Raw genomic sequence first — 11,317 nt, 5'->3', positions numbered from 1 at the left:
TGTGTTAAACAATTGTACTTGTTCCTTAGTCCATGTGACTCGTTGTGTGAACCATTTGTACATGTTCATTAGTCCTTTTGGCTCGTTGTGTTAAACAATTATCTTGTTCATTAGTGCATGTGACTCGTTGTGTTAAAAAAATTGTCCTTGTTCATTAGTCCATGTGACTCGTTGTCTGAACCATTTGTCTTTGTTCATTAGTCCTTGTGACTCGTCGTGTTAAACAATTGTACTTTGTCATTAGTCCATGTGACTCGTTGTGTGAACTATTTGTCCTTGTTCATTAGTCCTTGTGACTCGTCGTGTTAAACAATTGTACTTTGTCATTAGTCCATGTGACTCGTTGTGTGAACCATTTGTCCTTGTTCATTAGTCCTTGTGACTCGTTGTGTTAGACAATTGTATTTGTTCATTAGTCCATGTGACTCGTTGTGTGAACCATTTATTCTTGTTCATTAGCCCTTATGACTCGTTGTGTTAAACAATTGTACTTGTTCCTTAGTCCATGTGACTCGCTGTGTGAACCATTTGTCCTTATTCATTAGTCCTTGTGACTCGTTATGTAAACCATTTATCCTTGTTCATTAGTCCTTGTGAGTCGTTGTGTTAAACAATTGTACTTGTTCATTAGTCCATGTGACTCGTTGTGTGAACCATTTGTCCTTGTTCATTAGTCCTTGTGACTCGTTGTGGAAACCATTTATCCTTGTTCATTAATCCTTGTGACTCGTTGTGTTAAAACAATTGTACTTGTTCATTAGTCCATGTGACTCGTTGTGTGAACCATTTGTCCTTGTTCATTAGTCCTTGTGACTCGTTGTGTTAAACAATTGTACTTGTTCATTAGTCCATGTGACTCGTTTTGTGAACCATTTGTCCTTGTTCAATAGTCCTTGTGACTCGTTGTGGAAACCATTTATCCTTGTTCATTAATCCTTGTGACTCGTTGTGTTAAAACAATTGTACTTGTTCATTAGTCCATGTGACTCGTTGTGTGAACCATTTGTCCTTGTTCATTAGTCCTTGTGACTCGTTGTGTTAAACAATTGTACTTGTTCATTAGTCCATGTCACTCGTTGTGTGAACCATTTGTCCTTGTTCAATAGTCCTTGTGACTCGTTGTGGAAACCATTTATCCTTGTTCATTAATCCTTGTGACTCGTTGTGTTAAAACAATTGTACTTGTTCATTAGTCCATGTGACTCGTTATGTAAACCATTTATCCTTGTTCATTAGTCCTTGTGAGTCGTTGTGTTAAACAATTGTACTTGTTCCTTAGTCCATGTGACTCGTTGTGTGAATCATTTTTCCTTGTTCATTAGTCCTTGTGTCTCGTTATGTAAACCATTTATCCTTGTTCATTTGTCCTTGTGAGTCGTTGTGTTAAACAATTGTACTTGTTCATTAGTCCATGTGACTCATTGTGTGAACCATTTGTCCTTGTTCAATAGTCTTTGTGACTCGTTGTGGAAACCATTTATCCTTATTCATTAATCCTTGTGACTCGTTGTGTTAAAACAATTGTACTTGTTCATCAGTGCATGTGACTCGTTATGTAAACCATTTACCCTTGTTCAATAGTCCATGTGATTCGTTGTGTGAATCATTTAACCTTGTTCATTAGTCCTTGTGACTCATTGTGTAAACCATATGTCCTTGTTCATTAGTCCTTGTGACTCGTTGTGTTAAAACAATTGTACTTGTTAATTAGTCCATGTGACTCGTTGTGTGAACCATTTGTCCTTGTGTCTAACAATTGTACTTGTTCATTACTCCATGTGACTCGTTGTGTGAACCATTTGTCCTTGTTCGTTAGTCCTTGTCACTCGTTGTGTAAACCATTTATCCTTGTTTATTTATCCTTGTGTTAAAAAAATTGAACTCGTTAATTAGTCCATGTGACTCGTTGTGTGAACCATTTGTCCTTGTTCATTAGTTCTTGTGACTCGTTGTGTTAAACAATTGTACTTATTCATTAGTCCACGTGACTCGTTGTGTGAACAATTTGTCCTTGTTCATTAGTCCATGTGACTCGTTGTGTAAACCATTTATCCTTGTTCATTAGTCCTTGTGAGTCGTTGTGTTAAACAATAGTACTTGTTCATTAGTCCATGTGACTCGTTGTGTGAACCATTTGTCCTTGTTCATTAGTTCTTGTAACTCGTTGTGGAAACCATTTATCCTTGTTCATTAATCCTTGTGACTCGTTGTGTTAAAACAATTGTACTTGTTCATTAGTCTATGTGACTCGTTGTGTGAACCATTTGTCCTTGTTCATTAGTCCTTGTGACTCGTTGTATTAAACAATTGTACTTGTTCATTAGTCCATGTGACTCGTTGTGTGAACCATTTTTCCTTGTTCATTAGTCCTTTTGACTCGTTGTGGAAACCATTTATCCTTGTTCATTAATCCTTGTGACTCGTTGTGTTAAAACAATTGTACTTGTTCAGTAGTCCATGTGACTCGTTGTGTGAACCATTTGTTCTTGTTCATTTGCCTTTTTGACTCGTTGTGTTAAACAATTGTACTTGTTCCTTAGTCCATGTGACTCGTTGTGTGAACCATTTGTACTTGTTCATTAGTCCTTTTGGCTCGTTGTGTTAAACAATTATCTTGTTCATTAGTGCATGTGACTCGTTGTGTTAAAAAAATTGTCCTTGTTCATTAGTCCATGTGACTCGTTGTCTGAACCATTTGTCTTTGTTCATTAGTCCTTGTGACTCGTCGTGTTAAACAATTGTACTTTGTCATTAGTCCATGTGACTCGTTGTGTGAACTATTTGTCCTTGTTCATTAGTCCTTGTGACTCGTCGTGTTAAACAATTGTACTTTGTCATTAGTCCATGTGACTCGTTGTGTGAACCATTTGTCCTTGTTCATTAGTCCTTGTGACTCGTTGTGTTAGACAATTGTATTTGTTCATTAGTCCATGTGACTCGTTGTGTGAACCATTTATTCTTGTTCATTAGCCCTTATGACTCGTTGTGTTAAACAATTGTACTTGTTCCTTAGTCCATGTGACTCGCTGTGTGAACCATTTGTCCTTATTCATTAGTCCTTGTGACTCGTTATGTAAACCATTTATCCTTGTTCATTAGTCCTTGTGAGTCGTTGTGTTAAACAATTGTACTTGTTCATTAGTCCATGTGACTCGTTGTGTGAACCATTTGTCCTTGTTCATTAGTCCTTGTGACTCGTTGTGGAAACCATTTATCCTTGTTCATTAATCCTTGTGACTCGTTGTGTTAAAACAATTGTACTTGTTCATTAGTCCATGTGACTCGTTGTGTGAACCATTTGTCCTTGTTCATTAGTCCTTGTGACTCGTTGTGTTAAACAATTGTACTTGTTCATTAGTCCATGTGACTCGTTTTGTGAACCATTTGTCCTTGTTCAATAGTCCTTGTGACTCGTTGTGGAAACCATTTATCCTTGTTCATTAATCCTTGTGACTCGTTGTGTTAAAACAATTGTACTTGTTCATTAGTCCATGTGACTCGTTGTGTGAACCATTTGTCCTTGTTCATTAGTCCTTGTGACTCGTTGTGTTAAACAATTGTACTTGTTCATTAGTCCATGTCACTCGTTGTGTGAACCATTTGTCCTTGTTCAATAGTCCTTGTGACTCGTTGTGGAAACCATTTATCCTTGTTCATTAATCCTTGTGACTCGTTGTGTTAAAACAATTGTACTTGTTCATTAGTCCATGTGACTCGTTATGTAAACCATTTATCCTTGTTCATTAGTCCTTGTGAGTCGTTGTGTTAAACAATTGTACTTGTTCCTTAGTCCATGTGACTCGTTGTGTGAATCATTTTTCCTTGTTCATTAGTCCTTGTGTCTCGTTATGTAAACCATTTATCCTTGTTCATTTGTCCTTGTGAGTCGTTGTGTTAAACAATTGTACTTGTTCATTAGTCCATGTGACTCATTGTGTGAACCATTTGTCCTTGTTCAATAGTCTTTGTGACTCGTTGTGGAAACCATTTATCCTTATTCATTAATCCTTGTGACTCGTTGTGTTAAAACAATTGTACTTGTTCATCAGTGCATGTGACTCGTTATGTAAACCATTTACCCTTGTTCAATAGTCCATGTGATTCGTTGTGTGAATCATTTAACCTTGTTCATTAGTCCTTGTGACTCATTGTGTAAACCATATGTCCTTGTTCATTAGTCCTTGTGACTCGTTGTGTTAAAACAATTGTACTTGTTAATTAGTCCATGTGACTCGTTGTGTGAACCATTTGTCCTTGTGTCTAACAATTGTACTTGTTCATTACTCCATGTGACTCGTTGTGTGAACCATTTGTCCTTGTTCGTTAGTCCTTGTCACTCGTTGTGTAAACCATTTATCCTTGTGTTAAAAAAATTGAACTCGTTAATTAGTCCATGTGACTCGTTGTGTGAACCATTTGTCCTTGTTCATTAGTTCTTGTGACTCGTTGTGTTAAACAATTGTACTTATCCATTAGTCCACGTGACTCGTTGTGTGAACAATTTGTCCTTGTTCATTAGTCCATGTGACTCGTTGTGTAAACCATTTATCCTTGTTCATTAGTCCTTGTGAGTCGTTGTGTTAAACAATAGTACTTGTTCATTAGTCCATGTGACTCGTTGTGTAAACCATTTGTCCTTGTTCATTAGTTCTTGTAACTCGTTGTGGAATCCATTTATCCTTGTTCATTAATCCTTGTGACTCGTTGTGTTAAAACAATTGTACTTGTTCATTAGTCTATGTGACTCGTTGTGTGAACCATTTGTCCTTGTTCATTAGTCCTTGTGACTCGTTGTATTAAACAATTGTACTTGTTCATTAGTCCATGTGACTCGTTGTGTGAACCATTTTTCCTTGTTCATTAGTCCTTTTGACTCGTTGTGGAAACCATTTATCCTTGTTCATTAATCCTTGTGACTCGTTGTGTTAAAACAATTGTACTTGTTCATTAGTCCATGTGACTCGTTGTGTGAACCATTTGTCCTTGTTCATTAGTCCTTGTGACTCGTTGTGTAAACCATTTATCCTTGTTCATTAATCCTTGCGACTCGTTGTGTTAAAACAATTGTACTTGTTCAGTAGTCCATGTGACTCGTTGTGTGAACCATTTGTCCTTGTTCATTAGTCCTTGTGACTCGTTGTGTTAAACTATTGTACTTATTCATTAGTCCACGTGAATCGTTGTGTTAACCACTTGTCCTTATTCATTAGTCCATGTGACTCCTCGTGTAAACCATTTATCCTTGTTCATTGGTCCTTGTGAGTCGTTGTGTTAAACAATTGTACTTGTTCATTAGTCCATGTGACTCGTTGTGTGAACCATTTGTCCTTGTTCATTAGTCCTTGTGACTCGTTGTTTAAACCTATTGTCCTTAGTCATTAATCCTTGTGACTCGTTATGTTAATACAATAGTACTTGTTCATTAGTCCATGTGACTCGTTGTGTGAACCATTTGTCCTTGTTCATTAGCACTTGTGACTCGTTGTGTTAAACAATTGTACTTGTTCATTAGTCCATGTGACTCGTTGTGTGAACCATTTGTCCTTGTTCATTAGTCCTTGTGACTCGTTGTATTAAACAATTGTACTTGTTCATTAGTCCATGTGACTCGTTGTGTGAACCATTTTTCCTTGTTCATTAGTCCTTTTGACTCGTTGTGGAAACCATTTATCCTTGTTCATTAATCCTTGTGACTCGTTGTGTTAAAACAATTGTACTTGTTCATTAGTCCATGTGACTCGTTGTGTGAACCATTTGTCCTTGTTCATTAGTCCTTGTGACTCGTTGTGTAAACCATTTATCCTTGTTCATTAATCCTTGCGACTCGTTGTGTTAAAACAATTGTACTTGTTCAGTAGTCCATGTGACTCGTTGTGTGAACCATTTGTCCTTGTTCATTAGTCCTTGTGACTCGTTGTGTTAAACAATTGTACTTATTCATTAGTCCACGTGAATCGTTGTGTTAACCACTTGTCCTTATTCATTAGTCCATGTGACTCCTCGTGTAAACCATTTATCCTTGTTCATTGGTCCTTGTGAGTCGTTGTGTTAAACAATTGTACTTGTTCATTAGTCCATGTGACTCGTTGTGTGAACCATTTGTCCTTATTCATTAGTCCTTGTGACTCGTTGTTTAAACCTATTGTCCTTAGTCATTAATCCTTGTGACTCGTTATGTTAATACAATAGTACTTGTTCATTAGTCCATGTGACTCGTTGTGTGAACCATTTGTCCTTGTTCATTAGCACTTGTGACTCGTTGTGTTAAACAATTGTACTTGTTCATTAGTCCATGTGACTCGTTGTGTGAACCATTTGTCCTTGTTCATTAGTCCTTGTGACTCGTTGTATTAAACAATTGTACTTGTTCATTAGTCCATGTGACTCGTTGTGTGAACCATTTTTCCTTGTTCATTAGTCCTTTTGACTCGTTGTGGAAACCATTTATCCTTGTTCATTAATCCTTGTGACTCGTTGTGTTAAAACAATTGTACTTGTTCATTAGTCCATGTGACTCGTTGTGTGAACCATTTGTCCTTGTTCATTAGTCCTTGTGACTCGTTGTGTAAACCATTTATCCTTGTTCATTAATCCTTGCGACTCGTTGTGTTAAAACAATTGTACTTGTTCAGTAGTCCATGTGACTCGTTGTGTGAACCATTTGTCCTTGTTCATTAGTCCTTGTGACTCGTTGTGTTAAACAATTGTACTTATTCATTAGTCCACGTGAATCGTTGTGTTAACCACTTGTCCTTATTCATTAGTCCATGTGACTCCTCGTGTAAACCATTTATCCTTGTTCATTGGTCCTTGTGAGTCGTTGTGTTAAACAATTGTACTTGTTCATTAGTCCATGTGACTCGTTGTGTGAACCATTTGTCCTTATTCATTAGTCCTTGTGACTCGTTGTTTAAACCTATTGTCCTTAGTCATTAATCCTTGTGACTCGTTATGTTAATACAATAGTACTTGTTCATTAGTCCATGTGACTCGTTGTGTGAACCATTTGTCCTTGTTCAATAGCACTTGTGACTCGTTGTGTTAAACAATTGTACTTGTTCATTAGTCCATGTGACTCGTTGTGTGAACCATTTGTCCCATTTCATTAGTCCTTGTGATTCGTTGTGTAAACCATTTATCCTTGTTCATTAGTCCTTGTGAGTCGTTTTGTTAAACAATTTTACTTGTTCATTAGTCCATATGACTCGTTGAGTGAACCATTTGTCCTTGTTTATTAGTCCTTATGACTCGTTGTGTAAACCATTTGTCCTTATTCATTAGTTCTTGTGACTCGTTGTGGAAACCATTTATCCTTGTGACTCGTTGTGTTAAAACAATTGTACTTGTTCATTAGTCCATGTGACTCGTTGTGTGAACCATTTGTCCTTGTTCTTTAGTCCTTGTGACTCGTTGTGTTAATTAATTGTACTTGTTCATTAGTCCATGTGACTCGTTGTGTGAACCATTTGTCCTTGTTCAATAGTCCTTGTGACTCGTTGTGGAAACCATTTATCCTTGTTCATTAATCCTTGTGACTCGTTGTGTTAAAACAATTGTACTTGTTCATTAGTCCATGTGACTCGTTATGTAAACCATTTATCCTTGTTCATTAGTCCTTGTGAGTCATTGTGTTAAACAATTGTACTTATTCCTTAGTCCATGTGACTCGTTGTGTGAATCATTTGTCCTTGTTCATTAGTCCTTGTGTCTCGTTATGTAAACCATTTATCCTTGTTCATTTGTCCTTGTGAGTCGTTGTGTTAAACAATTGTACTTGTTCATTAGTCCATGTGACTCATTGTGTGAACCATTTGTCCTTGTTCAATAGTCTTTGTGACTCGTTGTGGAAACCATTTATCCTTGTTCATTAATCCTTGTGACTCGTTGTGTTAAAATAAGTGTACTTGTTCATCAGTGCATGTGACTCGTTATGTAAACCATTTACCTTTGTTCAATAGTCCATGTGACTCGTTGTGTGAATCATTTAACCTTGTTCATTAGTCCTTGTGACTCATTGTGTAAACCATATGTCCTTGTTCATTAGTCCTTGTGACTCGTTGTGTTGAAACTATTGTACTTGTTAATTAGTCCATGTGACTCGTTGTGTGAACCATTTGTCCTTGTGTCTTGTTGTGTTAAACAATTGTACTTGTTCATTACTCCATGTGACTCGTTGTGTGAACCATTTGTCCTTGTTCGTTAGTCCTTGTCACTCGTTGTGTAAACCATTTATCCTAGTTCATTTATCCTTGTGTTAAAAAAATTGAACTCGTTAATTAGTCCATGTGACTCGTTGTGTGAACCATTTGTCCTTGTTCATTAGTTCTTGTGACTCGTTGTGTTAAACAATTATAATTATTCATTAGTCCACGTGACTCGTTGTGTGAACAATTTGTCCTTGTTCATTAGTCCATGTGACTCGTTGTGTAAACCATTTATCCTTGTTCATTAGTCCTTGTGAGTCGTTGTGTTAAACAATTGTACTTGTTCATTAGTCCATGTGACTCGTTGTGTGAACCATTTGTCCTTGTTCATTAGTCCTTGTGACTCGTTGTGGAAACCATTTATCCTTGTTCATTAATCCTTGTGACTCGTTGTGTTAAAACAATTGTACTTGTTCATTAGTCTATGTGACTCGTTGTGTGAACCATTTGTCCTTGTTCATTAGTCCTTGTGACTCGTTGTGTTAAACAATTGTACTTGTTCATTAGTCCATGTGACTCGTTGTGTGAACCATTTGTCCTTGTTCATTAGTCCTTTTGACTCGTTGTGGAAACCATTTATCCTTGTTCATTAATCCTTGTGACTCGTTGTGTTAAAACAATTGTACTTGTTCATTAGTCCATGTGACTCGTTGTGTGAACCATTGGGTTCATTAGTCCTTGTGACTCGTTGTGTAAACCATTTATCCTTGTTCATTAATCCTTGCGACTCGTTGTGTTAAAACAATTGTACTTGTTCAGTAGTCCATGTGACTCGTTGTGTGAACCATTTGTTCTTGTTCATTTGCCCTTTTTACTCGTTGTGTTAAACAATTGTACTTGTTCCTTAGTCCATGTGACTCGTTGTGTGAACCATTTGTACTTGTTCATTAGTCCTTTTGGCTCGTTGTGTTAAACAATTATCTTGTTCATTAGTGCATGTGACTCGTTGTGTTAAAACAATTGTCCTTGTTCATTAGTCCATGTGACTCGTTTATCCGAACCATTTGTCTTTGTTCATTAGTCCTTGTGACTCGTCGTGTTAAACAATTGTACTTTGTCATTAGTCCATGTGACTCGTTGTGTGAACTATTTGTCCTTGTTCATTAGTCCTTGTGACTCGTTATGTTAAAACAATTGTACTTGTTCATTAGTCCATGTGTCTCGTTGTGTGAACCATTTGTCCTTGTTCATTAGTCCTTGTGACTCGTTATGTTAAAACAATTGTACTTGTTCATTAGTCCATGTGTCTCGTTGTGTGAACCATTTGTCCTTGTTCATTAGCCCTTGTGAATCGTTTTGTGAACCAATTGTCCTTGTTTCTTAGTAAATATGACTCGTTGTGTGAACCATTTGTCCTTGTTCATTAGTCCTTGTGACTCGTTGTGTTAAACAATTGTACTTGTTCCTTAGTCCATGTGACTCGCTGTGTGAACCATTTGTCCTTATTCATTAGTCCTTGTGACTCGTTATGTAAACCATTTATCCTTGTTCATTAGTCCTTGTGAGTCGTTGTGTTAAACAATTGTACTTGTTCATTAGTCCATGTGACTCGTTGTGTGAACCATTTGTCCTTGTTCATTAGTCCTTGTGACTCGTTGTGGAAACCATTTATCCTTGTTCATTAATCCTTGTGACTCGTTGTGTTAAAACAATTGTACTTGTTCATTAGTCCATGTGACTCGTTGTGTGAACCATTTGTCCTTGTTCATTAGTCCTTGTGACTCGTTGTGTTAAACAATTGTACTTGTTCATTAGTCCATGTGACTCGTTTTGTGAACCATTTGTCCTTGTTCAATAGTCCTTGTGACTCGTTGTGGAAACTGTAACACCCCCATTTATTTAAGGGCCTGAACTAGGACTCCTCAGATAAATGATGGTGTTACCATCTCGGAAGCCCGAGGCAGTAGATAGCAAAGGAAAGAAACACAGTACTTTATTATAATGTTTATAGTGACATTACAACTGAAATAAAAACAAGTCTCCAAATACGACCAAATAATAAGTCTGATAAAACTACTCAAAAGACTAAGGTGAGCTAGGCACTAAGTCGGTCATCCAAGCTCTCTTCCCGGCCAGCTCCCATCAGTCTCTGAATACCTGTCAATCTGCTCCCCAATAATTGGATCATCACAGGCGTACACGAATACACGGGGTCAGCCACGAAGCTGAGTAGGTAATACAATAACAGTAACATAAAACACATACTCCTCCATCACCAACACCGCCATCACAACTCACAACCCGGACAACCCAGCCATACCGATCCCCGGTAGACTATAAATATCGACCATAGTCGATCCGCGACCATGTTGAGGACACCAGGGCAAGTCTGCGAACCCGCCCGGGCCTTATCACAACGTCATCATCACCACCTCCACCAACTCCGATGTAATAATATAATAAAACAGTTCAACGGTAGTACTTAACAGAATTAAATCAAACAATCATATTATAACATGTAAATCACCGATTAGACAGTTCAGTCACACAGTACGATATAAAGTCCAGTGTATTCCCCTACCTCAAATAGCGGTAAAAGCTAACTGCAGATCAGAAGTACTCCACCCGAAACTCGCCACCTAAACATATACATAATATAATTAATTCAATTAACTATTCCCGTTCCCATACTCAAGAGCTACTATAAGTAGAAACTTTCCCAATTTAGAAATCACTAAAAAAATAAGTTACCCAAAATAGAAAGTTTCCTAAAATGGGAAGTTTCCCAAAGTAGCGATTACCAAAATAGCAAGTTACTAAAAATAGTAACTTTCCCGAAATAAAATCCCGACTCAAAAGCTTAAATACATTATTCCGTCACCGCGACTTAAAATTAACTTAATAATCAAAACTAATAATATAAATATTAGAAGTATACACATTCCCGACTCATTAAAATAAAACCCGCAACAAAATTAATTCAAAAACAATGCACAACTCGACACACGCACACCCCTTTTCCAACCCGTCACAAACCGCCCCTCAACCACCAATCCTCACCGCCGACCACCAGGCCTGACACCAGGTCTGGCCTGGTCACCTCCCACCACCACCAACGTGGTCGACCCACGCCGGCGGTCAGAGCCACCACCACCAAAACCCCCTGTTCACAC

At 37.6% G+C, this 11,317-nt stretch overlaps 1 long non-coding RNA gene across 1 annotated transcript; it reads right to left on the bottom strand.

Moving 5' to 3' along the window:
* Nucleotides 1-10,120: 10,120 nt before the first annotated feature.
* On the bottom strand, nucleotides 10,121-10,789 carry LOC141598510 (uncharacterized). Its single transcript, XR_012523569.1, has 2 exons — nucleotides 10,726-10,789; nucleotides 10,121-10,309 (listed from the first exon to the last, which is right to left on the bottom strand). It is a non-coding gene; the product is annotated as an uncharacterized LOC141598510 (long non-coding RNA).
* Between the last annotated feature and the right edge of the window lie 528 nt (nucleotides 10,790-11,317).

The sequence above is a fragment of the Silene latifolia genome, chromosome 9, assembly GCF_048544455.1.
Source record: "Silene latifolia isolate original U9 population chromosome 9, ASM4854445v1, whole genome shotgun sequence".
NCBI classification, from domain to species: Eukaryota; Viridiplantae; Streptophyta; class Magnoliopsida; order Caryophyllales; family Caryophyllaceae; genus Silene; species Silene latifolia.
The sequence above is the reverse complement of the archived record's forward strand: the minus strand, read 5'-3'. Positions and strand labels throughout refer to the sequence as shown.